Source organism: Amblyomma mixtum, chromosome 10 (assembly GCF_055824585.1).
Source record: "Amblyomma mixtum isolate Tamu chromosome 10, ASM5582458v1, whole genome shotgun sequence".
Taxonomy (NCBI): domain Eukaryota; kingdom Metazoa; phylum Arthropoda; class Arachnida; order Ixodida; family Ixodidae; genus Amblyomma; species Amblyomma mixtum.
In genome coordinates this window covers 18237270-18262676 of record NC_143021.1, presented here as the reverse complement: position 1 = coordinate 18262676, position 25407 = coordinate 18237270, and positions in this window count along the sequence as shown.

Below are 25407 nucleotides of genomic sequence, written 5' to 3'. Positions count from 1 at the left end.
CAGCAATTCGCTTTTAAAGAGCACCGCTTCATGGTCTGATATTCCGGGAAAGACATCTGTCGAAAAGCCCAATTGACTAACAGGGTCTGATATAAATACTAGGTCAAGAAGAGAACTGGTATTTTCTGTAATGCGCGTAGGTTTCTGAACAACCTGGTTTAAGTTATAGTTGAAAGCAATGCTGAGCAAAGCATCCGAGTTAGCACACAAAGTTTTATCGCACAGAGAATCCCAGTTGATGTTTGGCAAGTTAAAATCGCCGCATACGATAACATGGCTATAGCGCTTTGTATGTTCATTTAAAAAGTCGTGCAAGTTGTCCAGTACAGAAGTATCAGCATTCGGTGGTCGATAAATAACACCTATTAAAAGACTAAGCTGAAGAAGACGGAGAACAACCCAAACCATTTCAGTGTTGGTGTGATGCGGTATCAGCGTATAGTCAATGCCTTTCTTTATCAGAATAGCGACACCGCCCCCTCTTGAAGTGCGGTCGCGGCGAACGATTTCGTATTGATCGGATGTGATAACTGCATCATTCGGAATTGCATCATGAAGCCATGTTTCTGTCAGAACAGCAGCGTCAGGATCGTGTGTGAAGAGGAGGCTTTCAAGTTCGCCGAATTTATTTACTATGCTTCTAGCATTAATGTTAAGCACGGAAAAGGAATTCAAGGATGTCTGTGTTCTTAGTGCTCCTGAGCTCTGTGTGTTACTTTGTGCGGACACGAGTTTGGAAACAGACCATCACTTTGGAGCGCAGGGAACTCTTTCATTGCGGGCATCGTCCCATCGATACAGTTTGCCGTTTATTTTAATTTTGTCAAACTTGAGCATGACCTTCTCTTCTTTCAGCCTTTGCTCTTTCGCACTTTCCCAAAGCTTCTTTCGTATTGACTGAACGCGAGGGGAGAAGTCCTCGGATATACTATAGCCTGAGTTTTTCAGATTTCTACAGCTTTTGAGAATTCTCTCTTTGACCCTCCCGTCAACTAGCTTAAAGATAACTGGTCTGCATTTGTCCTCAGCTGGCTTCCCTATTCTGTGGATACGCTCAATAGCCACATCCGAAATTTTCAACCGGTCCAGAAGAACATCCTTGCAGACCATGTTCTCAAGGTCTTGGGGCGTTTCGTCCTCGGTTTCCTTAACGCCAAACACAATTAGGTTGTTCCGCCTGCTTCTATTCTCTAGGTCGTCTACTTTCATAAGTAGACTGTCGACAGTTTTTTCCAGTGAATCTACTTTAGAGGTGTAGTCAGTAACCGTTGAGGAAATATCGTCTAGCTTCTTTTCGATAGCAGACAGTCTCGTGTTAGTAGAGCTTGTATTTTGTTTCAGCTGTTTAAGATCTTCCATTATTGTTTGCAGCATTTCCTGTGTCGAAGGACCTGGGTTTGGTTCTACGTCACCACTCATAGCAAGCACGTCAACAAAACAATGATACATTGCTGTAAGGAGCGTAACTAACGGCCGTTGATGAAACCCCGCCCTCCATGATGTGTGAAGCACTAACGGTAGCTGAGCTGACACGCGAACAACTCCAGAAAACGAGACGGGCACGCTGGCGCCAACTGACCTCAGCTGCGCTTCCTGCAGATGTCAGGGACTTCGGCTGGCTGCGAGGCTGGCGAGTCCTGCCCACAAGAGACCGCCTTGCGGCGTGGGGCGTGGCGCCCCCCGGCCGATGCCCGCAATGCGGTCTTTTAGAAACGTTGCGGCACGCTATGTTCGACTGTGTAGTGGCGCGCACCTTTTGGGTACTAGGGTCACGGATGTTTTTAACCCGCCTCGAAGCGCGCACTAGTTCACGCGAACTGTTCACAAATATGCTCTTGTGTGTCGGCATGTTCGTTTTGTGGCGGCAGCGTGGAGCGGCTTCCTTAAATGGGCGTCCGCAAAGAGCAATGTTTCCAATGTTCAGCGCCTCCGCACGCGCCTCTTTGAGCAAGCATGCGTGGACGCACTGTTAATGAGTGAGGCTGAGTTCTTGCGCAAATGGTCGACATATTTCATCGTCCTGCGCGGCGGTCGAGTGTCGGCTTTCTTACTGCCTTATTGACGTGCTCAGTGCTGCGTCACTGCGCATGTGCTTGACTGATCAGAGCATTGAGTTCAGCAGTTTTGCTTTGTATTTTCGTGACATTAGAAAAAAATAAACTTCTCTTTCTACGCCGCCGCCGAGTGATTCAGTTCTTTTGCGGGCGCAAGTCAGCCCAAATAAAAAGCTTCGTTTCCAAGACTGGTTGGTGTCTTCCTGACCGCTGGACTACCGTCACTACAGCGTGACATCTGGTGGAGGTGCTGGGTAGCCTTTCATGTTCCGGACACCCCCTACAGGTCGTGACGCCAGCCCTCTGAGTCATCAACCGCGGGACCTGAGTCCAGTCCACCGCGCAAGCCGACGCCTGCAAGGGGACGCACCAGAGTTCGGGATTCTGCCGTACCCTACCCGGAAGCGGAAGCCAGCAGCAACGTCTACCATGAGCTTGCCCCAGACAATGACTCCAATCGTTCTTCAGCAGCCCCGGGTGCCACCAACCTACGTCGCTTCGCCTGGCGCCGACCCCGAAGAATGGCAGGAACAGTTCGACCGTGTGGCTGTCTCTAACAACTGGGACGATGCCATGAAAATTAGGTACGTCTTCTTCGCCTTGGAGGGACCAGCAAGAATCTGCTTTGAGAATGAGGAAGGTAGCCTTACGGATTGGGAAACCTTCAAGGAGCAGCTTCTCAAGACCTTCACAAACGTCGTGAGAAAGGAGAGAGCCCAGCAGCTGCTACAGTCTCGCATACAACACCCAAACGAGACCGTTGCAGTATACACTGAGGAGATGAAGCGCCTCTTCCGGCGTGCCGACTCGAGCATGAAGGAAGAAGAAAAAGGTCAAGCTGCTTATTAATGGACGGCGAACCTGAGTCCCAACACAGCGGGCACCTAGTAAAATTTATGGGGACAGACAGTGCCCGAAGCACAGCATAGATTTGAGATGCACTCAAATGTTGTCCACTTAAGCGAGTAAACAAAATACAAAGAAGCAAAGAGGGTGGCGGGGGAACTTCCGCCATGTTTAACTCCTTTGGCAGGATCAGTCAAGGCGGGCAGAGTGGAATTTAACTAGACACACGTGGGGTGTAGATACGCTCACATGCGCACACCCACAGAAGCACAGGGACGCAGGCTCGCCGTCCATTCTCCCCTCCCGCTTGTTTTTTTCTCTTTTCTCCGCGCGACCGCATACGTTGTTGGCGGGCGACGACTGTTCCCGCTCCCTGTTCCGTTTGTGTATTTTTGTTAATTTTTTTCTTTTTTTTCTGTCCCTTGAGCCATTCTTGCTCCTGCATCGTCTTCTTGTTTTGGCTCATGTGTCGAACACCTGTACAGATGAAGACCCTTTTAGAAGAGAAGCAAGAACCATGTAACTTCAGTCTTGAAAAAGGACAAGCTCTGTCCGAATCGTCGACTCCCAATAAATGTTTACTTAAAAGAAGCGTTTCTTAATTTCGCATCTTATTTCTAGCAACCAAGTAAGTTTAACTTATTGTGCTATATATATATATATATATATATATATATATATATATATATATATATATTGCCACCTGGTGTTCTCAGGTGGCGCTGAAGTGTCTTCGAAGACGTTGAAGTGTCTCGCGCTGGCTGGCTGCCTGCTTGCTGTATTCTGCCGGTTAGCGTCCTGTCGCCCTATTTTCCGTTACATATTTTGGTGGAGGTGCGGGGTAAAGATCCCCGTATATGTCTCATACTCCTCCGGACACCCTGGGCTCCAGTCCTTCCCTAGTGGACACCCCCGTGCACCGTGCTAGCCGGAGAAACCAAGGCCTACCTCCCGAACACGGGCTTTTGGAATCTGCCAGAGCACCCACCCATCGACCTGCCATGCCAGCTGCAGCCTACTACACCTTGCAGAATCCGCGACTGCCCAAACCATTCCACGGCAGTCAGCTCGAAGACGTAGAAGACTGGCTTCTCGAGTTTGAACGCGTGGCCTCATTCAACCAGTGGGACGACGCCGCCAAGCTTCGAAACGTCTTCTTTAGTCTCGAGGATGGTGCGCGTACCTGGTACGAAAACCGAGAAGACGCCCTAACATCATGGCACGAGTTCCGCCGACGCCTGCTGGAGACCTACACCAGCACGGATCGTCGAGAACGGGCTGAACGGGCTTTGCAGTCTCGCATTCAGACGCCTAATGAGACTGTAAGCATGTACGTGGAGGATATGACTCGGCTCTTCCGGCGAGCTGACCCGGCCATGCCCGAAGATAAAAAGGTGCGCCAACTCATGCGCGGCGTTAAGGAGCAACTTTTCGCTGGCCTCGTGCGCAGTCCACCTGGGACTGTTGCTGAGTTTCTCACGGAAGCGGTCGCGATGGAGAAGATGCTCTTGCGGCGGTCTACCACCTACGACCGGCCGGTACTCGCCGCTTCACTTACAGAGCCGCTTCCTGCCTTCGGGACTAACCCTGGTCTTCTCCGCGACCTGATCCGCTCCGTTGTGCGCGAAGAGCTCCAGGCGCTTTTCGGTGCTCCCCTGCCGACGGCCGGCTCCCTCGCTAGCCTCGTCCGCGAAGAGGTTCAAGCCTTGAGACCTTCGTTCCCGTCCGTTGACCCGCCGCCTTTACCCACGGAGTGCCGTCGTCCAACGTATGCTGAGGCCTTGCAACGTCCTGCGCCCTCTTCGGCGCAGTTTCCTCCGTCCAATCAAGGCTCGCTGTTTTCCGCACACCCCGACACGCACTACATCGACAATCGACGATCGCCCCAGCGGAAGACGGACCTGTGGCGTGCTCCAGATCGGCGGCGTCTCTGCTTTCACTGCGGGGAACCCGGTCATCTGTATCGCCAGTGCCCGTATCGACAGCTTGGGCTGCAGGGGTTCCCTATCGACATGCCCCGTCCACCAAGAGGTCAACGACCCCGGGAGATCGAGGACTACGTAGCCCAGCAGCGCATGGCGACAATTCCCCAGCGGCAGTCTCGGTCTCCATCACCACGCCGACCTTCGCCACAGCCCCAAAGCTTCTCCTGGATGGCGCAGAGACGGTCGCCAAGTCCCCGCCGGGAAAACTAAAGAGAGCGACCTCAGGGGGCGAGGCCGCTGGCAATCGATGCGAACAAGACCCCCCGACAACGCGAACAGCGACCGACCGCGATTTAAAGGCAACGACTGCAGTACCTGAACTCGGAGATCGATTCTCGTTGGATATACCCGTGCTTCTCGATGGCTATAAGGTTAGTGCTTTGGTGGACACTGGCGCTGATTTCTCGATTTTAAGCGGAAAGCTAGCGGCGCTTCTTAAAAAAGTAATGACGCCATGGTCCGGCACGCAGATTCGCACGGCTGGCGGACATGTCGTGACTCCGCTTTTCCTATGCACAGCAAGAGTCCAAATTCGCAGCTCCACATTTGTTGTCAGCTGCCTAGTTCTACCTGACTGCTCCCGTGACTGTATCCTTGGCATTGATTTTCTGCGAGAGTATGGAGCTATTATTGACCTCCGAAAGCGCACTGTCACATTTTCTACCGAGAAAGCTGATGTTTACTCCGAGGACTGTCCACGCCGCGCCGCCCTTCGAATATCCGCCGAGAGCGTTTGGATTCCGCCACGCGCCAGTGTTTTTGTGAGTGTTCACTGCGACGCACTACGTGAAGGGACTGTGGTCGCAGAGGGCAACCTGTCCCTTTTGCTCACCCACGGCATCTGCTCAGCGCGAAGTCTCATCCATCTCCGCGACGGCTGCTCTGAGCTCCTGGTGACTAACTTCTCTAACGAGCCCCGGCACCTTTTTCGTGCTACTGCCATCGCATTCGCCGACCCCTTAGCGGAGGTTTCTGAATGTTTCGCGTTCGAAGCTGTTAGACCTGTGCGCCCATCCCTTGACATCAGCCCGGACCTTTCGGTGACTCAACAGCGAGAACTACGTGCCCTCCTACTCGAATACGCTGCCTGTTTCGCTTCTTCGTCGAAAGTCCGGCAAACGGCTCTTCTCAAGCACCGCATCATTACGCCCGACGATGCCCGCCCCATCCATCAGCAGCCGTACCGTATCTCACCGAAGGAGCGTGAGGCGATCCAAACGCAGGTGAAGGAGATGCTTTCAGATGGAATCATTCAACCTTCCAGCAGCCCCTGGTCTTCACCTGTCGTGCTGGTGAAGAAAAAGGATGGGACACTCCGCTTCTGCGTGGATTATCGAAAACTGAACAACATCACTAAAAAAGACGTCTACCCGCTGCCTCGTATCGACGACTCGCTCGACAGACTTCGTCGCGCCCAGTACTTCTCCTCCATTGATTTAAAGAGTGGGTACTGGCAGATAGAGGTCGACGAGCGGGACCGCGAAAAAACGGCGTTCGTGACACCCGACGGACTGTACGAATTTAAAGTGCTACCTTTTGGGCTATGTTCAGCGCCGGCAACTTTCCAGCGGATGATGGATGCCGTTCTCGCTGGACTAAAATGGCAAACTTGTTTGGTTTATCTCGATGATGTCGTCGTATTTTCCGAAACCTTTGCCGAACACCTTGAACGCCTGAGGACAGTATTAGATGCCCTCCGATCGGCCGACTGAACGCTAAAGCCAGAGAAGTGCCACTTTGGGTACAAAGAGTTGTAGTTTCTCGTTCACCTCGTGAGGTCCGATGGCGTTAAGCCCGACCCCGAGAAAACTGCTGCCGTCGCCAACTTTCCTGTTCCTGCAAAAAAGAAAAGTGTGCAACGTTTTTTGGGTCTGTACGCATATTACCGCCGCTTCATCGCCGACTTTTCAAAGATTGCCGCACCCCTGTACCACCTCACGCGCAATGATACACAGTTCGTGTGGGCTGCCGAGCAGCAGGAGGCTTTTGCCGAGCTGCGCAGACGACTGCTAACAACCCCTGTTCTTGCGCACTTTGATGAAGAGGCTGAAACCGAAGTCCACACCGACGCGAGCAACGTCGGCCTCGGCGCCGTACTCGTCCAACACCAAGGTGGCGTGGAAAGGGTCATCGCGTATGCAAGCCGCACGCTTTCTCGCGCTGAAACAAACTATTCGACCACAGAAAAAGAATGCCTTGCGGTTGTGTGGGCAACCATGAAATTTCGTCCGTACCTCTACGGCCGCCCGTTCAAAGTAGTTACCGACCACCATTCGTTGTGCTGGCTTGCCAATCTTCGCGACCCATCGGGGCGCCTAGCCCGATGGAGCCTCCGCCTCCAAGAATTCGACTACACCATTGTGCACAAATCTGGCCAGACGCACGAAGACGCTGACGCACTCTCTCGCGCACCCGTCGGGTTAGCGGATGATAGCATAGAGGACGAGAGTGGTTTTATTGGAGTTGTCAGCGACTTAGACCTAATGACCCGACAGCGAGCTGACCCGACAGCGAGCTGACCCAGACCTGCGACCTATCATTGATTATCTGGAGGGCCGAGCTTCTGTCGTACCCCGACAATTTTCTAGAAACCTGCCAGCCTTCTGTCTCCGGAACGGCATTTTGTTTAAGAAAAACTCCAGCACTGTTGACCGAGCGCACCTCCTCGTCGTTCCGGCAGATCTCCGCGCCGATATCCTTCTTGCTTGTCACGATGAGCCGACCTCCGGCCACTTGGCTTTGCCCGCACACTTGCACGCGTGCGCCAGGCGTATTATTGGCCCAAACTTTCTCACGCCGTCCAGCGTTACGTCAGAGGCTGCCGCGATTGCCAACGTCGTAAGGCGCCTCCTCTCAAGCCAGCGGGCTTGCTCCAACCTATTGAACCGCCTCGGACGCCGTTTGATCAAGTCGGCATCGATCTTCTGGGCCCATTCCCTGTGTCATCGGCCGGTCATAAATGGATCATAGTCGCGACCGACTATTTAACAAGGTATGCGGAAACTAAGGCGGTGCAGCGCGGTACGTCATCTGAGATCGCCCAGTTTTTTATGCAACAAATCGTGCTGCGTCATGGCGCACCGTCCCACGTAATCACTGATCGAGGTACGGCGTTTACGGCACAGCTCATGCGCGACGTGTTCGAGCTCAGTCACACGAACAATCGCAAAACCACTGCCTATCACCCACAGACGAACGGGCTCACAGAGAGACTCAACAGAACGATCGCCGACATGATCGCAATGTACATAGACTCGCAGCACAAAACCTGGGACGAGATGCTCCCGTACGTCACATACGCTTACAACACGGCCACCCAGGAGACGACCCGATTTACACCATTTCGTCTGGTCTACGGACGTGACGTTCAGACGATGCTGGATGCAATGCTTCCATGCTGCACTGATGACCACCCACTCACGCCCGACGCCGAGCAGTTCGCGCAGCGCGCCGAGGAAGCACGTCAACTTGCCCGTATTCACATTCAGCGGCAGCAGAGCACGGATGCGCGCCGCTACAACCTCCGTCATCGGCACGTCGAATACCATCCGGGTGACCAAGTTTGGGTGTGGACCCCGGTACGCCGCCCAGGCTTGTCTGAAAAACTGCTGTGCCGTTACTTTGGACCGTACCGAGGTTTGCGCCGCGTCACCGAAGTGACCTACGAAGTTCTTCCTGACGGGACTGTGCAGCCTCAGCGTCGTCCACCCCGCTCTGAGGTTGTGCACGTTGTCCGCATGAAACCCTACTTCACGCGGTAATGGATAGTACGCTCAGTGTTCCGCTAGTTTTCGCGTGGGACACCTTCGCCCACCTCCCTTGTGCATTTTTATGTGTTTGTGCTGTTTTTTTTCTCTTCCCACTGCCCGTACTGCAACCCCGCTTTTATGTTTTTCTTTTTTTTTTTAGAGGGGGAGTAATGCCACCTGGTGTTCTCAGGTGGCGCTGAAGTGTCTTCGAAGACGTTGAAGTGTCTCGCGCTGGCTGGCTGCCTGCTTGCTGTATTCTGCCGGTTAGCGTCCTGTCGCCCTATTTTCCGTTACAATATATATATATATATATATATATATATATATATATATATATATATATATATATATATATATATATATATATATATATACCGAGCCGATGTTCGACACGACACGAAGCAGATATCTACTGTGTGTGTCCGTCTCATTCACCGTCTATACGGGATCGCGAGAAGTGAACAAAAATCAGGGGACCACTTCCGAGATCTAAAGTGCGAAGAGGCGAAAGCCTTTAAGCGCCTCTGTCGCTGCCCTCTGCTTGGCAACTGTTGAAGATCGCTTGGCGACTCTTGAACGCTTCTGTTCGGCATCGCGAGCGAGTTTCGCAGCCGGCGACATTGGAGCGCGCGCGGGCGGCATCCTTCCTCGACGAACGTTCAGAGAGCAACCGAGGGAGCTCTGGGTCATACGACCATTGCGCAATCTTGGGACGTCATTGCGCATACACCGTTTTTATACCACCTGAGGATCGCGCAAGGGAGCATTGCGCATGCGCAGTGTGCGCGTTTACTGGGTATCATTAACTAATTATTATTACTGTTCGTACATCTATTACTACACCATTAACCATCATTACTTACTTTTCAAGTAACGAGTAACCATTATTACTATCATAATGATGATTGACAGGTGTCGCGAACACTCGGACGGAAGGACACGCTGGCGAGTGATGAGCCATAACAGGCTTTCGCCTTAAAAGTGAATTGAAAGCTTCAGGCACATTAAGGCAACGTCCTGGGATAGAGCCGCTCGCCCAGTCGTGCATTGTCTAAGCGGCCGTTATGGACAGCGTTCAGGCATACACTATAGACGGCGGATTCCTACCTGCTGCGGTGATTTTGACATAATAGGCGCTTTCAATGACGACTTAAAAATGCAGTCTTCACTGAGGAACTGGAAAGCGCAAAGTTTACGCCCTGAAACAGTGCGCACCGAGCGAACGGACGCTGCGGTCGCCCAATACGCCGTTTCTGTGCGACGTGGCGGGCCGCACCTCGCTTTGCGCTTTGCATCAAGCGGCCGTGACAGAACAGACTTCGAGGGATGAGTCCGAAGCTTCGCCAGCTGCGACTTCGAAGGCACAATATCTATAGTGCATAAAAATAACTTACAACTTTATGCTATAACACTGTTTTTAGAACAAAATTCGTTCGTTATACCTACAAGCGAAGCAACAAAACAAAGGAACGAGATCAGACGCGACATCGCTGCCCGCCGCCATATTGTTTGTTCGCGAAATTCTGATACTCTTGGCTGGTCTTGGCTTTTCTTCTATTTTTTTTATCGTTCAAAACTGTTGAACCTCGCTTCATTTGCGCTATCACGTTAAGCAATGAATCATTGTTAACACTTTTTCCTTTTCCATCGGCCTCTTAAGAAACTCCGCTCATTATCTGTCGCTATCTTTCTTTTCCTACCAGTGCACTTTCCTTTCCCATTTAGCACCGCGTAGCCCAAAGTGTCACTTGAGATGCCGAAGAGTACTCCAAATTGTACTTATGACAGGGGTATTATGTATAGCTGGCTAGTTGTCGTATGCGAGTTACAATCAGTAAAAGTTGAAAATTAACTAAGTAGGGAAGCCAGAGGCATGATGCAATGATGGTATTGTCGGAAAAGCAGCGCAGTTCTGTTATTTGAGGAATTGCTCCTCTGGTTTGCAGACCGGGAAGCCTAACGCCGCCTTCTTGTTAAGCATTATTTGTTCACTATCATCACCTGATCAGAGCAGCTAGTCGATTCCTCATCCCCATCCCCATCCCCCTACTCCCTAACTCTTCCTTTTGAAAAAGAAATAAATGTTTTCACTACTACTAGTCGATTCCTCACACGAAACCCAGACGGGTGTCGCTAAAAAACTACTTTCTGGCTCCCGCGGCGTATAAGCGGGAGTTCCATCGCCGCAGTGAACTAGCAGACCGCGTGATGACCCGCCTTCGCGCTCAACCCATCATCGGATGCGGACACGAACCACTAGGGCGACATGCTTCTTTTTCCGACAATTTTTCCGTTCAAGACCGGGAGTCCGAAAGCTATGTGAGGAGGAAGAGCCGTGTGGGAGGGGTGGTTGGCGCTACTTAACCTGGTCCGGAGAAAACGTCATGTAGGGAGTTTAAAGAAGATCACAGCGTGCACAAAAGCTCGTCTGCTTCTTTTCCGTGCTTCCCAGCGTTGCCAGACATTCGCTGTGCTCCTTAGCTTCGGTGAATGTTGGCTGGCGTCTTTAAGAAGCTCAGGTGGTCGAAATTCTCCGCATCCCTCCAATACGGCGTCCCTCATAGCCTGGCTACGAAATGTTAAGTAGCGCGAATAAAACAGCGGACAGAGAAGCAGACAGGACAAGCTTGTGCCCCGTCTGTTTCTCTGTCTCTGTCCGCTGTTTTATTCGCGCTATAGTTAACACGTCGCCGCCAGTGTTACAGCACCAACAAGCCCAACTTTCTTCTTTGATCCCTCATAGAGCCTATAGTCGCTTTGGGACGTTAAGCCGCATAAACTGAATCTTTTTCCTTTAAAGATTGGTAAATTGTAAGCTCCTTTCTGCTATTCTGCCCTGTGTTGCTTCTTCCTTTGAGGAGATAAGCTTGTCTTCGTCCCTAAATGACTCAACTAAAACTGTTGTATAGCAGTTCCCATCGTTGTCCTCCTCTTTACATCAGGATTCCCATCCGCAGACTATTACGTTTGTGGTCACTTTCCGAACTCTACTCCCCCTGATCGTCTTTTTTTTTTGCATTTTTGGGAGCTTTCCGTTGACTACCTGTGACATTAGGCAGTAGTAAAAGGTCGTCTGCCCACGTGATTTGTCCCTCTCAGTTAGTTTCTCCATTAAAAATAACAACGTTGCCCGACTCACAGAGGTCTCCAATCTGTTTCCAGTTGCAGTCTGTACAGCCATCCAGATCCTCCACGGGGTCATTCGTGTCCCACAATAGAATAATATCGGAGCTGTCTGCAAACTATTTTAATCGTCATTGAGGCAAATAACTATTAGATCCTTGCTACCTTTCCTGCGTTTACACCCCGTCGCTAAATAAACTATCTCTAGCCATGTCCTTTTACCGGATATTTTTGCTAACACTCAGACGTGTTCTTTGCATGTTGATTTCATTCTTTGCCAATTAGTTCCTTGATGTATCCGCATACTGACCACTCCCCACTTCTTCCCCGTTCTTGGTGCATTGCATTTTTCCCAGACATTGCCGTCAATAAACTGTGAATTACCTGCATCTCTGAGGTGTGTTTCGCACAGAGTGAGCTCAACAAATTCATTGCCCTTAACAGCTGTTAGATTTCTAACCATTTCGCTCTCTTTCTACCGCGTTGCATGTTTATATAACTGATACTGGAGTTAAATATACTTTGTATAGTTTTGCTCCTGAACCCCCTAGTGTCAGTTTTGTTGGGCTGCGCCTTCATTGCACGCTTTCTTCTTCGCCCCCAACTACACCTACGCCTGGAGCCCCCTAGGACCCCAAAAAAGAATTCTCCGCCAACACTGACTCAGTGTTTGACTTAAGATAGTTAGCTATGGGAGCTTGAAGTCTTAAGAAGGAGTTGGTATTAAAATACGCTTTGTCTAAAAGATAACCTCCTTGCAGTACACGCAACTCAATACCGAAGAAAAGAACGAGGAAAAGAAACAACATTATGCAATATTTGACGACACCTCAGGTCAAAATGAGCACAGGGGGAAAGAGAAGAAAATGTTGAATGCTGCAAAATTGTTATGAATTCCTAAGCGACGCCGTAAACGACTCCACAGTAGAAGCCTCTACAATATTTCCTTTCAGGAGATTCCATTCCGGCAGAGTACGGGGGAAGAAAGAATTCTTATATGTTTCAGTGCGGCATAAGTACTCCTTAACTTTTAAAGAATGACAGGATCGTGTCGAACGACCCGGGACGAGCTCAGTGTACTCGCTGCTGTTAATTCCTAACTTGTCCTGAAGAATCATAAACATGTACTTAAGCCTCTCGCGGTGGTGGTGGTGGTGAAAAACTTTAATCAAAGAGAGCTTGAGGGTTAAAAAAAAAATAAATAACCCTGCTGCATGGTCGGTATCCTTAGTCCGGGACACCGCATGACGAGGCCCCGTCTCGCGCCCGCTTGACCAGAGCCCTTTGGGACTCCAGTGTGGAGCAGTTGAGGAGGGCAGTCTCCCATGCCTCTCCGGTGGGGGTGGGGGAGGGGGGAAGGTGAGGATTCTGAGTACATGCCCACACCATGTGAAAGATATCGCAGATCTCTCCACAGTGCGGGCAGCGCCCATCTGTGTTCGGATCGAAGTGTTTTGCTATTGCAGGACAGAGAAGGGTTCCTGTCTGCAGGCGCCGTATCTCCTGAGCTGTAAGCACTCCAAATTTCCTCTCTTAAGTAGCATAGCAGGGGACGTCTGCCAGGTGTATGAATTATAAATAAATCACACTGACTTTCTTTGAATATTTTCGAGTGTTTTAATGATTTCTTTAGTATAAGGGAGCCACACAACACAGGCGTATTCTAAAACAGGCTGATATATGCGCAAAAAGTATATGTTCAAGTATTGTTGAAGAAGTACACAATAAAGATATTGGCCTATATGAGCTAAGTAGAGATGAGTTTTCAGTTTTGAGAATGGGAATAATTTTTCTCGGCTTCCAGTCCTCTGGGGGCTCGGCGCTTAACAGAGACTTCTTAAATATGAGCGTTAAGCACTTGGCACACCCTTCGGCATACCTCACAAGAAATGTATTTGGTATGTCATCAATTCCCGTGTCTTTTTTGCGTCACAACTGAGAAGCAGAGAGAAAACACTTTCTTCAGTTGTAGAAACATCAGTAATTGGTGAACAAGCGGAGTGAGGCTTTCTACCATCATCGTGCGTAAACATGCGCAGTACAAAAGAAACGGTTGAAAGACGAAGCAGTCTGTGTTGCGTCAGTAATCAGTTCGCCGTCAACGACGACGCTGCACGCAGGTTTATTTTTCTTTCATAAGTGCCGCCAGAACTTTGCAGGGGAAGAAAGAAGGAAGTTTTTGATGGATACGCTAAAGTGATACTCTTCTGCTTTTTCGATCCTTTATTTTAAGTTCAAGCGCATATCAGACAGTTTAGCTGCATCAACTAACGACTGGCTTTGAGAAGTTTTTTTAGAACTTTCTTAATCTTTCGTCCCATGCGTACAACTTCCCTCGTCATCCAAGGGCTGATAGCACGTAGGGTAATTACCCGGTTAGGCACACAACGCGAAATGCAATTCAGAGCAAGGTTCTTAAAGAAAACCCAGAGATTTTCTACTGAGCAGTTGCAGGATTCGTAAAGAACCAGAAAATCTGAGAATGAAATACCAAGTAAGTCTATGACTGCAACATAATCAGCACACGAGAAGTTCGGCACAACAAGTAACTCTTCCTTTTTATTTTTCAGAAGAAGTAATGGAATATTTAAAGATACGATAACATGGTCTGATATGCCTTCGAAATATTGAAGCCGAGGACCGCGACTAAAGACACCGTTACTAACGAAGAATAGATCAAGAAAGGATTTCTTATCCTTTTGTATACGCGTTGCTTGCTTTACTAATTGAGTTAAATCGCGATCAAGTACGATGTCAGCAAAGCGGCTCTGGAAATTGTTTGTCTCAATCGACGAGCGGCATGTTAAAGTCTCCAGCCAACAGTACATTACTTCATTGTGTTTTCGTACTACATAAGAATTCATTAAGTTTCTCAAAGAAAACACCCTCGCGGCGTGGTGGGCGGTAAAACATGCCAATAACAACACTCAGTTCAGTTAGAATTAGCTTACAAATGACACATTCAATTCCTTGTACGTCAGGTAGCCGGATTACTTGGAAAGATTCTGGAAAAGGAATTGCAGCACCACCACTGTGAGAAGTCCTTTCTTTGCGCATAATTCTGTATCATGGTGTAATTTTTTCGTCAGAGATATCAGAGTGCCGCCAGGTTTCGGTGGCTATAATGATATGCGGTTTATGCACCACTACTATACTTTCCCAATCCTCAGACTTGTTCACAATGCTCCAGGCGTTAAACTGAATGCATCTTAGCGATTTATTTTGACTGTTTTCGATTCATTGGTCACTTTATTGTCTATTCCGGCTGCTACGCTCTAAGATTTTTTCTTTGCTAGCGCCATCTCAAACCGACAGATCGTCACCAATTTTCATCTTGTTGTAGATTAGCTTAACCTTCTGACCCGCTTTTTGAATCTCTGCGGTGCTTTCCCGGAGATTCTTATGTATCTGCCGAGGGGTATACGAAAAGTCTGCTGGAATAGAGTAGTCGGTGTCTTTTAGTTTCGAGCAGTTTTTCAGTATGTTAACTTTCTCACGATGATCCATTAGCTTGATAACAACTGGTTAGGCTTGTTAGGTTGGAACCAGATTGGAGCGCTATATCTGGTACATTTCTTCTTAAAACCATTAATAAATTTTATAAATGTAGGCATAACAGCCAGAAGAATCGTTTGGCACCATCCGCAACACACCCCATCGAACGGTTGGGCCGTCACGGCTGTCTGAAGGTCCTCAAAGTGGACGGTTTCGGGGCGTAAAGGTCGTCATTGCGAATCCCAGACATAAATGGGGCTTCGTCTAAATTAGTAATTTTATCCTCAGGAACATGCCGTCATTGGACACCACTTTGAACATTCTGTCTAAAAAGGGGTTAGCCCCAAATATGATGCAAATGGCGGTCCCGGTAGCAACCGCGGATCCGGATCATGAGAGGGAAATGACTAGAAGAATAAAAATGGGTTGGAGCGCATATGGCAGGTTATCTCAGATCATGAATGACAGTTTGCCATAATCCCTCAAAAAAGAAAAAAGTCTACAGCAACTGTATCTTACCGGTACTCACCTATGGGGCAGAAACGTGGTGGCTAACAAAGAGGGTTCAGCTTAAGTTAAGGACAACGCAGCGAGCTATGGGAAGAAAAATGATAGGTGTAACTTTAAGAAATCGGAAGCGGGTTGAGTGGGGGAAAAGAAGTGCGAGTTAATGACAACCTAGTCTAAATCAAGAAAAAGAAATGGGCTTGCGCAGGGCATGTAATGCGAATGCAAGATAACCGGTAGTCCTTAAAGGGGCCCTGTAACATAATCTGAGTGCATTGTTTTGCTTCCTTGTTGTAATCGTTGAGTTATGGCGACGGTATTACCACCGGTCATAGAACGCATATTTCTATATTTAATATTTTAATTTGCTCGAGAACCAATATCATGACACCGACGGTGTCGGCACACAGCGGTGGTCTTTTGCAGCGAATATGACTTCAGCTGGCGGGCGATTATGATTGGATGAACAACTAATAACAAGCTGATTGTGTTCTTTAGCAAAATTATGTTATGTTTTGTTGTGTCCTTTTATATTAAATTGAAAAAAAAAACAGCATCTTTTCTTACGCAAAAGCATTTCAAAGCTTGTTAGAAAAAAAAGCCCCAGCAGAGGCACTGGCTATTACTTTGCATCAAAGAACTTCGCGACCTGCTGAGTGTATTGCTACCCTCTACACATATGTTGAGCTTGCTTCCAATGCATTTCCGCTCGTTTTCTTTGCCGCCTTCTTACCGACGAGCGCGCGCATCTATAAGCAGGAGACACATGTCCGGGAACACGTCCGGCGCGCCGCTCCGGTCGCCGCTTCCGAACTGCCGCACCACAGCAAGCAGGGACACAAGAAGCGGCAGGCATTGCTGCGCCGCTCTACCCAAGCTCCGCCCACAACCGATGTCGCACTTCGCCGCCGTGCAGCAGTGCCTGAGCGCTGCTGGGCTTGGTATACAAATATTGGAAGAAAAGACAAGACCGCCTTGTTATCAGAAAGACGGCCAGCTATACTCGAGCAGCGACAAAGCATGCCTGCTTATGTTCCCAGCTTTCGCCAACGGCACCGCTCGCGGGCGCTCCGGGCGACGAGCTCTGCGGCTGCCTGGCTTCTGTGGTCGTAGCTAGGCCTATAGCCTGTTTCGCATCGAACTCGCAGGGGCCGGCGCTTCGGAAGTCGCCTGCGCTATAATAAAAGGCCTACTGTTCACACCGCTTTGCTGTCAACAGGATCATCACAAAATAAAATAATAGTGCGGTCAATTTCCGCTACGCTTTCAGGAGCGGAGTTAGGGGGCGCCAGTCGAGCCGGACCCCGTCGGGCCCGCTACAGTTGCGAGGCGGTACTCGCAACAAATTCGCTCGTACCCCAGTTGTCACTTTTACCAGCAACTCGGTATTGGCCAGTGACCCCCTCCCCCCCTTCTATTCTTATTTTCCCGTCACCTAGAGGTGGTTATGCCCAGATCCCTGATGTGTGTTTCGCTCAGAGTGGACACACTAAATTCATTGCCCTTAACTGCTGTAGTGTTTCAAACCATTACGCTTTCTGTCTACCCCATTGGATTTTTTAAGTTTATTCATGACTTTCAGTAACTGATTGAACATATTCATGGTCAATAACTGATACTGCAGTTAAATTTATATAGTTTTGTTCCTGTGCCTACTAGTGTCACTATTGCTTGCCTCAGCCTTCATTATATGCTTTCTTCTTCGCCTGCACCAACACCTATAGTCCCCGTGCCCGCCCCCCGCCCGCCACAAAAAAAAAAAAAATTCCGCCAACACTGCCTCAGTGTTCGACTTAAGAGCGTTAGCTATGGGAGCTTCAAGTATTTACATCGGTGTGCTCAACAAACGTGGAAAAGACAAGAACCAAACATCCGCGGATATTTTCTTTACACTACTCATCCACTTTGCTCTACTATTGTGATCTACAGCCACCTTCGCTATATCTCGTATATTTGCTCATTGTATCGCTTAATTTAAAAAAACGTGTACAACACGACGGACCGTTTGATACCGTCCGGAACGCCCCGCAGCAAACGGTTCGGCCTTAATGACCGTCTGAAGGTCCTCAAGGGGCACGGTTTCGGGGACGAAAGGTCGTCGTAGCGAATCTCACTGAAATTTAGCGCTTTGTCTCGATTAGTAATGTTATCCTCTGGAACATGGCGTTATTTGACACCACTTCGAACATTCTGCGTCAAACGGGTGGCCACCGAATATTAAGCAAATGGTAGTCCCGAGCCTCGCATTTGGTGGCCTGTATACTGGCACATATATCAAGGAGCGAAAGTACAGGTGCCAACACTGCTGCTATGTGATAAAGTGTGGTCACGTGGTTGCTGTTTCAGTCGATTTCGCCTTCATTGCAGACAGACACGTCCTCTCTTAAAAAGCTACAGCACGACCAGTCAAGCGCCGGCAGCCCAACCCTCACCCCGCACCTCCACTAAAATGGATGCCATCTCGTCCAATCCCTTTGCCAACGCCTGTTACACTCTCTTTCCTTTTTCCTTCTGCCACATCGAAGCCTATCTCCAGGCTATCATCCTTATCTCACGATTAACACTCACCGCGTCCTTGTCAACCTCTTCCTTCCGTCCTAGCAACACCGGTGCTGTGCACAAAACGATCTACTCTTGCTGCGCTATTGCCCTTGTATCGGCAACTCCCTTAGCTGCTCTTTCCGCCACTTATGCGGCGTCACTGTGAAGGGCATACAATTGCGTCCCGGCTCTACCATTACGAGGAAACGCCCACCGATATTCTGACAGATTTCTGCTAGCGTCTCTTAGCACCTCATACTACAGTCTCCTTTCTGGAAAAGTCGCCACTGATTCTCGCTTATCCCTCTTTACGCGCTCCATTACAGCTCCTGCAGACCTCCACATTTTTGAGTCGTGAGTCATAAGCACCTCGCAACTCTGTCCCTCCCTCCTATCTTCAGGACTCTGCTGGCTGTTATCACTGACTGGGATCTCCTTTCTTGGGATAACCTTGTTCCTTTCATCTCCATCCGCTGCTTCCCAGCTGCCACCTCTGAACAGTTGTGCCTGTCCAACCCTGCTTGACCTACTTTCATGTTCTTTCCAAAGCTAGTGCACGCCCCATTCACGTGGCTCGCGCTGGAATGTCTACCATTGTTGCTTCCGATCGACAGCGGTGTCGGACATTTTTTCTTCCATTTCAACAGGCTGTTCAGGAAGTTTTTTTTTGTACTTTTCTACCCCTAGCTCTCTCGGTGGGGCACCTAGACAGGACGCTACAGTAACATTTTCTTCGTCATTACTGTCCAGTCGTGCACATGAAATCCGCTTATTCAGCCTCCTGTGCCGATTCAAACCGTGTGTCCTCTAGCTTCTACTCTGCTCACAGTCTATGCATCAAACCTTCTTTTGTTTGGCCATCATGCCGTAAACAATTTTCACAATGTGCACAGGCTCAAAACACGTGCACAGATGTTCACATTTGAAATTTATTGAAATTCAGCCAAAATACAATTCTCTAGGTGATGAGCGCTAAAGGTGACACATGAGGTCACCTGACTAGGCTCTAAGCACCCTGCATTCATACAGCACAGTGTGGACATGAAAGGTATTTCAGGAAAATTCTGCAAGAATATCGTAAGACAGCAAAAAACACACCCCTAAAATAAAGAAAAACATTACAACAAAATTCTACAGGAATACCGTATGATTCCACACACTAGACTTGAAAAACACAACCTTGCTAAAAGTCAACGTAATTGAATAAATAGAATAATCACAAATGTGTTCCCTTGACAAAACAAACAAAAATAACCGGAATGAAGGGAATCGCCTGGAACATAACAGCAAATATACTGGCACCGCAGTTTCTACAAACATAGCCGAGTTTATAGGCAAGTCAAGAAAAAATTCTTCGCCTGCTTTCGGAAAGCGTGCAGAGAAGAACAGTTTTCCATGAGGCCTATCAAATCAGCAAGAAGGTTTGCAATAAGCAAACTGAAAAATTGTTTTCCATTGTTAGTCCTTCATTTAGGTTTTATAAAAGCAGTTTTCCTAACTTCGTAATGCGGCTCATGCTTCCTTTGCATCGATATGAATAGTTGTGGATCGCTTTTAAAATTTAAAAAGTCAGTCTCTGACAAACCAAACTTACACACTGATTCAATGTCCAAGATTCTATTTTGCATAAAATATAACGATGCTGAGTCACGTGCCGGTAAGTTTTCAATGAAGCGGACACCTTTCTTCTGTAATAAATATAGGCTTTCCATGCTTGACTTACCAGTATTGCCCCATACAAGCACACAGTAATGAAGCCGCGAGTGAACAGCATTGAAGTAGAACTTACGTCTTAAATAACGAGGTAACAGTAGACGGAACCTGTTAAGCACACCAATGCATTGCGCAAAATTGCGTTTAATCAATTGAACTTGAGAGGTCCAGCGAAGGTTTTCGTCAAACCGGACGCCTATAAATTTGATACCTGAAACTCGTTCTAGTGGCCGCGATTGAAATGTCAATTCATTTATTATACAAACTGGTCTGTTAACAGAGCTAAAAACATTGTACTTTGTTTTGCCAATATTTAACGTAAGTTCATTGGCAACAAGCGAGTCAGCCTTCACAGAATTCCCCTTCCCGAAAAACCTCAACACCCCGTTACGGAATAACCAACAGTCGATCGCGACATGCATTTTCTACTCTCTTAGACCGAAGCAAACATGACACCAATATGCCGTAAATATACTGGCTGCCGGCTCGAATAACCTATCCGTTAAAAAAAAAAGCGAATTCTGTTCTCTAGTATGCACGTAGCTTAGCTAGCCTGGACCGGAATACACCTATTAAAGTATTAAAGGAAAAATTTGTCTATTGGACGACGCCCCGTCATAACCCACTGTCGCCAGTCGCCAGGTGAAATCATAAGAGCGCGGAATCTTGCGTCCGCACCGGAAGGCTGCCAATACCGCTCATGCGCGTATATTGGACTACCTGTCAACTCTGAAGAGCTTTGCAGAGCAATCCTGAGGGAAGCAGAATCTCATTGGTTTCATCCAGCTCCTGTGCGCCACTTTTTAAAACATCCTTGGTTCAAGCTACGTGGCACACGCCCCGTATACGTAATGTCTTAATGAAGGTTGAAATAAGTTGCGACCTTCCAATCCAAAAATTTGTGATGTTTTAATCAGATTTCGAATCCAGCGCTCCATGTGTGACGCAGCCAACTTTCCGACCACTCTCGATTATCGCTCACAACAATGCCGACGCCGGGTTTTCTGCAGAGCGGAAGTCGTACGATGTCGCGTAATATCGCGCAGACACGCGTCCCACAGCATGCGTTCTCTTCGTTTCTCACTTTCAACACCGGCCCATTCACTCTACGTAGAAAATTCCAATTCTTTGCACCGCTTTTTATTTCTACCAAGCTCAAATCAGAGAATTTCCGCCGCCCTGGGTTCTCACAACACATTGCCCTACTTTTCCTATTTTCACGTCATCTAGAGGTGGTTAAGTCCAGAAGTTCCGAAAAGTACAATGGCCGATCATATTTTTGCTGAATTTTGATTAATACGAGAGCAATCTTGTCTGAGCGCGCCATGAACCTCCCTGCCTTATTTTGATTTGCAGGATCGTCAGCAGCAAAAATGGTTGGGAAAGATGGTGAGACATGCTCCTGTAGTTATGGCTTCGCAGGAAATGACGTGTTTTCTTTCTTCATCCACGACTTTCCCTGCCGTGCCATTCCTTCCAGAGCATGTCTTAAAATTCTTCGCTAACTGCTCCTAACAAGCCGTGTTAATTTTGCTGGGTCGAGATACAGGCCTTTTTCTTGACAGCAAAAAAGTAAAAAAAAAGCATGACAGACAGCCCTTCGCAGCAGCTAAACATGGCGTCACCGTTTCTTTGAACCATCTGTTTTAGTCACCGCTTAACCCAGAAACATATGCGTCAGCAGATGGTGGAGTGGAAATACCTCAGTCTGGAGCATTAGTGATATATGGTAGAAAACTCCAACTGGGCACTTATCATGAACTACCGCGGTGGCTCAGTGGTTAAGGCGCTCGTCTACTGAGCCGGAGAACCCGGGTCCGAACCCGACCGCGGTGGCCGCGTTTCTTCGAAGGCGGAACGCAAAAGGCTCCCGTGTGCTGTGTGATGTCTGTGCACGTTAAAAATCCCCAGATGGTCGAAATTATTCCGGACACCCCCCCAAGGGCACCTCTTTCTTCTTTTACTCCCACCTTCCTTCTTTCCCTTATGGCTCGGTTCAGGTGTCCAGCGAGATAAGTGAGACAGTGCGCCATTTCCTTTCTTCAAAGACCAATTTGCTTTTCCTTTACTTCACTTATCATGGTGACATGGTCTGGACTGGTTAGAGCCAGCCGCATTCTTTCTCCATGCATGGTAAGCTTCCAGGCAATGTGCAGTGGATTAGAAGGAAACGATAGGGAAAGACACTTGCACTCAAGCAAGAAACTTCCTCCCCCTTGTATTGTGCCGCAGGCGAAAACAGGGCGGATTTTTCTCCAGGTCAGTCTGTGAGTATGTGTGGAGGGAGGAAGGCTGTGCAATAAAATGTACCCTTAAATAAGGCTGTGCAATACATGCTAAATCTGGTCGAAATCACGAGAAAACAGATCACTCGGATGGATGGATAGATAGGAGCGCCCCCTTTGAAACGGGGGGGTGGCAATTGCCACCATGCTCAGCTTTTCGTAATTTTTTTTGTTTTGTTTATTGCGTTTGCAATTCGCCATCATCTTTACCTACGGTTTCCTATAATTCTAACCTTATACCACATCTCTGCTTTTCAGCCACCAATCCTCCAATCGCCTTTTGCTAACTTCCACTGCAGAGTTGTTTACATGACCATTGTTATCTTTAAACCCTAGGGCCTCTGAAAGAGTGATTGTGCCTGCATCAACATCCGGATGGATACCATCACATTTGATTATGAGGTGTTCAATTGTTTCCACAGATCTACCAAACACCGCACATGTGTCATCTTTTTCGTTAAATTTCTTTTTGTAGCTGCGCTTTCTAACACACCCTGACCTAGCTTCAAAAAGTAGGGCACTGCCTCTTGAGTTATCATAGAAAAATTCTTTCCTGATCTGCCTTTTCCAGTATCGATATAGTTGTAGTAAGGTGGAAAGTTGGGCGAGTTGAATCTTATTCATGATGAAGTTTAGCGCCAAAAACGAGGACAAAGAAGGAGTGAAGACACAACACGAGCGCTTTTTCGCAACTAAAACTTTAATGGAAGAACACATAACATATATACCCATATCGTGAAGTAAATCAAAAAGAAGAAACATACATGATATGGTCAAGAGGGCGATACATCTGAAGAGTGCTGAGGGTGCCAAAGGTACATAAAGGGTGCAAAAACAGGAAACTTCATGGTCACAATCACAATCACGAAGGCGAAACCAAAATACCAAAAAAAACAAAAAAGGCCAAAAAAAGGGGGGAAAGGAAAAGATATTAATTCCACGTGTGATCCAGGTATGCCAGCTCTTTTTCTGTTAAAGAAATGGACGGTGCGCTTATGCATGAATTTCCCTGTCGCGAAATATAAAAAGCCCCGGTAATTTCGCGCTGGAGGCGTTCTCTATGATGTGACAGAATTTCAGCCTGCGCATAAAGTGGATTGCATTTTTTTCTTGCACACTGGGCCACATTCCGGCACACAATCCGGCTTGCACTCCTTACATTCTTGGCAATGGTCAACCAAATGCGAGGACTTCGACCCAGAGAGCGATTTCTCGTGTTCTTTTGGCCGCACGTTTACACAACGCCCTGTCTGACCTATGTAGGTCTTGCCACAGGAAACAGGGAGTTCATATACCACACCCGTTTTGCACGGGATGAATCCCGAAGGATGGCATGTCTTCTTCTTAATTTTATTTTGTCCTCTCTGGTTCCCTATTGTTCTGCTTACTAGGCCGCACACTTTCTTGAGCTTGTTTGGGGCCGAGAAGATTACCTGTACGCCATAGCGCCTGGCCACGTTGGCAAGGTTGTGCGAAAGTTGATGCTTATATGGTATCACCACTTTTTTCTTCTTTATCTTCTCGTCCTTTTTCCTTCTTTGGGGCAATACCTTTTACCCAGCGGATAAGTTTTTCGCATGCAAAACCAATTGCGCTGTCCGGATAGCCTGATGTCTTTATTCTATTTACTTGTTCATGAAAACTTTTAGCCATGCCGTGCGTGCAGGACTTTACCAGGACTGAACGTAGGCATGAGAGTACAATGCCATTTTTTACAACTTTCGAGTGGCCTGAGGCGCAATGCAGTAGGGGTTTTACTGATCGCGGATGATAGCGCCAGCAAACATGACTCTGGTTGAAAGATAGCAGCACATCAAGAAACTGCAATTTATCTCCGGCTGGTAATTCGAATGTGAAAACGAGACCATGTCCACACTCGATCGTAAAGAATTTCAACGCTGTAGACGTGAAAGCCTCGAAGGTTAAAAAGCAAGCTATTGAGCTACTTAAAGGCATGAACCTGCACAGACTTGCCACAGCAGTCACGAATGCGAAAAGAACTCATTTAGATATGTTCTTTTCGGCGAAAACGCACAAGCCAGATATCCCTTTCCGTGTGATTGTTACAGAAAGAAACACATGGCAACATGCCATCTCGAGCTATCTAGTAAAGTTCTTGTCCGGCCTACATATTAATGACCCATATTTGGTTCCAAACTCTGAAAAACTGGTAGATGTGTTGCTGAAGTGTAACCCTGGTAGCAGCAAAGCTTTCAGCATTGATGTAACCGACCTCTTTTATCCTTTGCCTCACTCGGCCCTTATGCATAGCGTGAAGAACTGTATTTGTGAATCAAATGATGAGTTAATATTCAGAAACAGTACAGGAATCCCGGTGGAGTCTTTCCTTGAATTGCTTTCGTTTTACCTGAAGTCTACCTATGCCACCTGGGAAGGCAAAACGTACATACAGAAGTCAGGTGTATGTATTGGTTCATGTGTGGCGCCCGTACTCTCAGACATCTTCCTCAGTAGCATGGACAGATGTCTTGAAAGCCGTGTGAACGACATGTGTTCTCATGTGTTTAGGTACGTGGATGATTATCTGGTATTTGTGGACAGTGCACGCTTCACCGACATGGTTGTGAATATTTTGAAGGTCTTCCGGGAGTGTGGACATGGTCTCGTTTTCACATTCGAATTACCAGCCGGAGATAAATTGCAGTTTCTTGATGTGCTGCTATCTTTCAACCAGAGTCATGTTTGCTGGCGCTATCATCCGCGATCAGTAAAACCCCTACTGCATTGCGCCTCAGGCCACTCGAAAGTTGTAAAAAATGGCATTGTACTCTCATGCCTACGTTCAGTCCTGGTAAAGCCCTGCACGCACGGCATGGCTAAAAGTTTTCATGAACAAGTAAATAGAATAAAGACATCAGGCTATCCGGACAGCGCAATTGGTTTTGCATGCGAAAAACTTATCCGCTGGGTAAAAGGTATTGCCCCAAAGAAGGAAAAGGACGAGAAGATAAAGAAGAAAAAAGTGGTGATACCATATAAGCATCAACTTTCGCACAACCTTGCCAACGTGGCCAGGCGCTATGGCGTACAGGTAATCTTCTCGGCCCCAAACAAGCTCAAGAAAGTGTGCGGCCTAGTAAGCAGAACA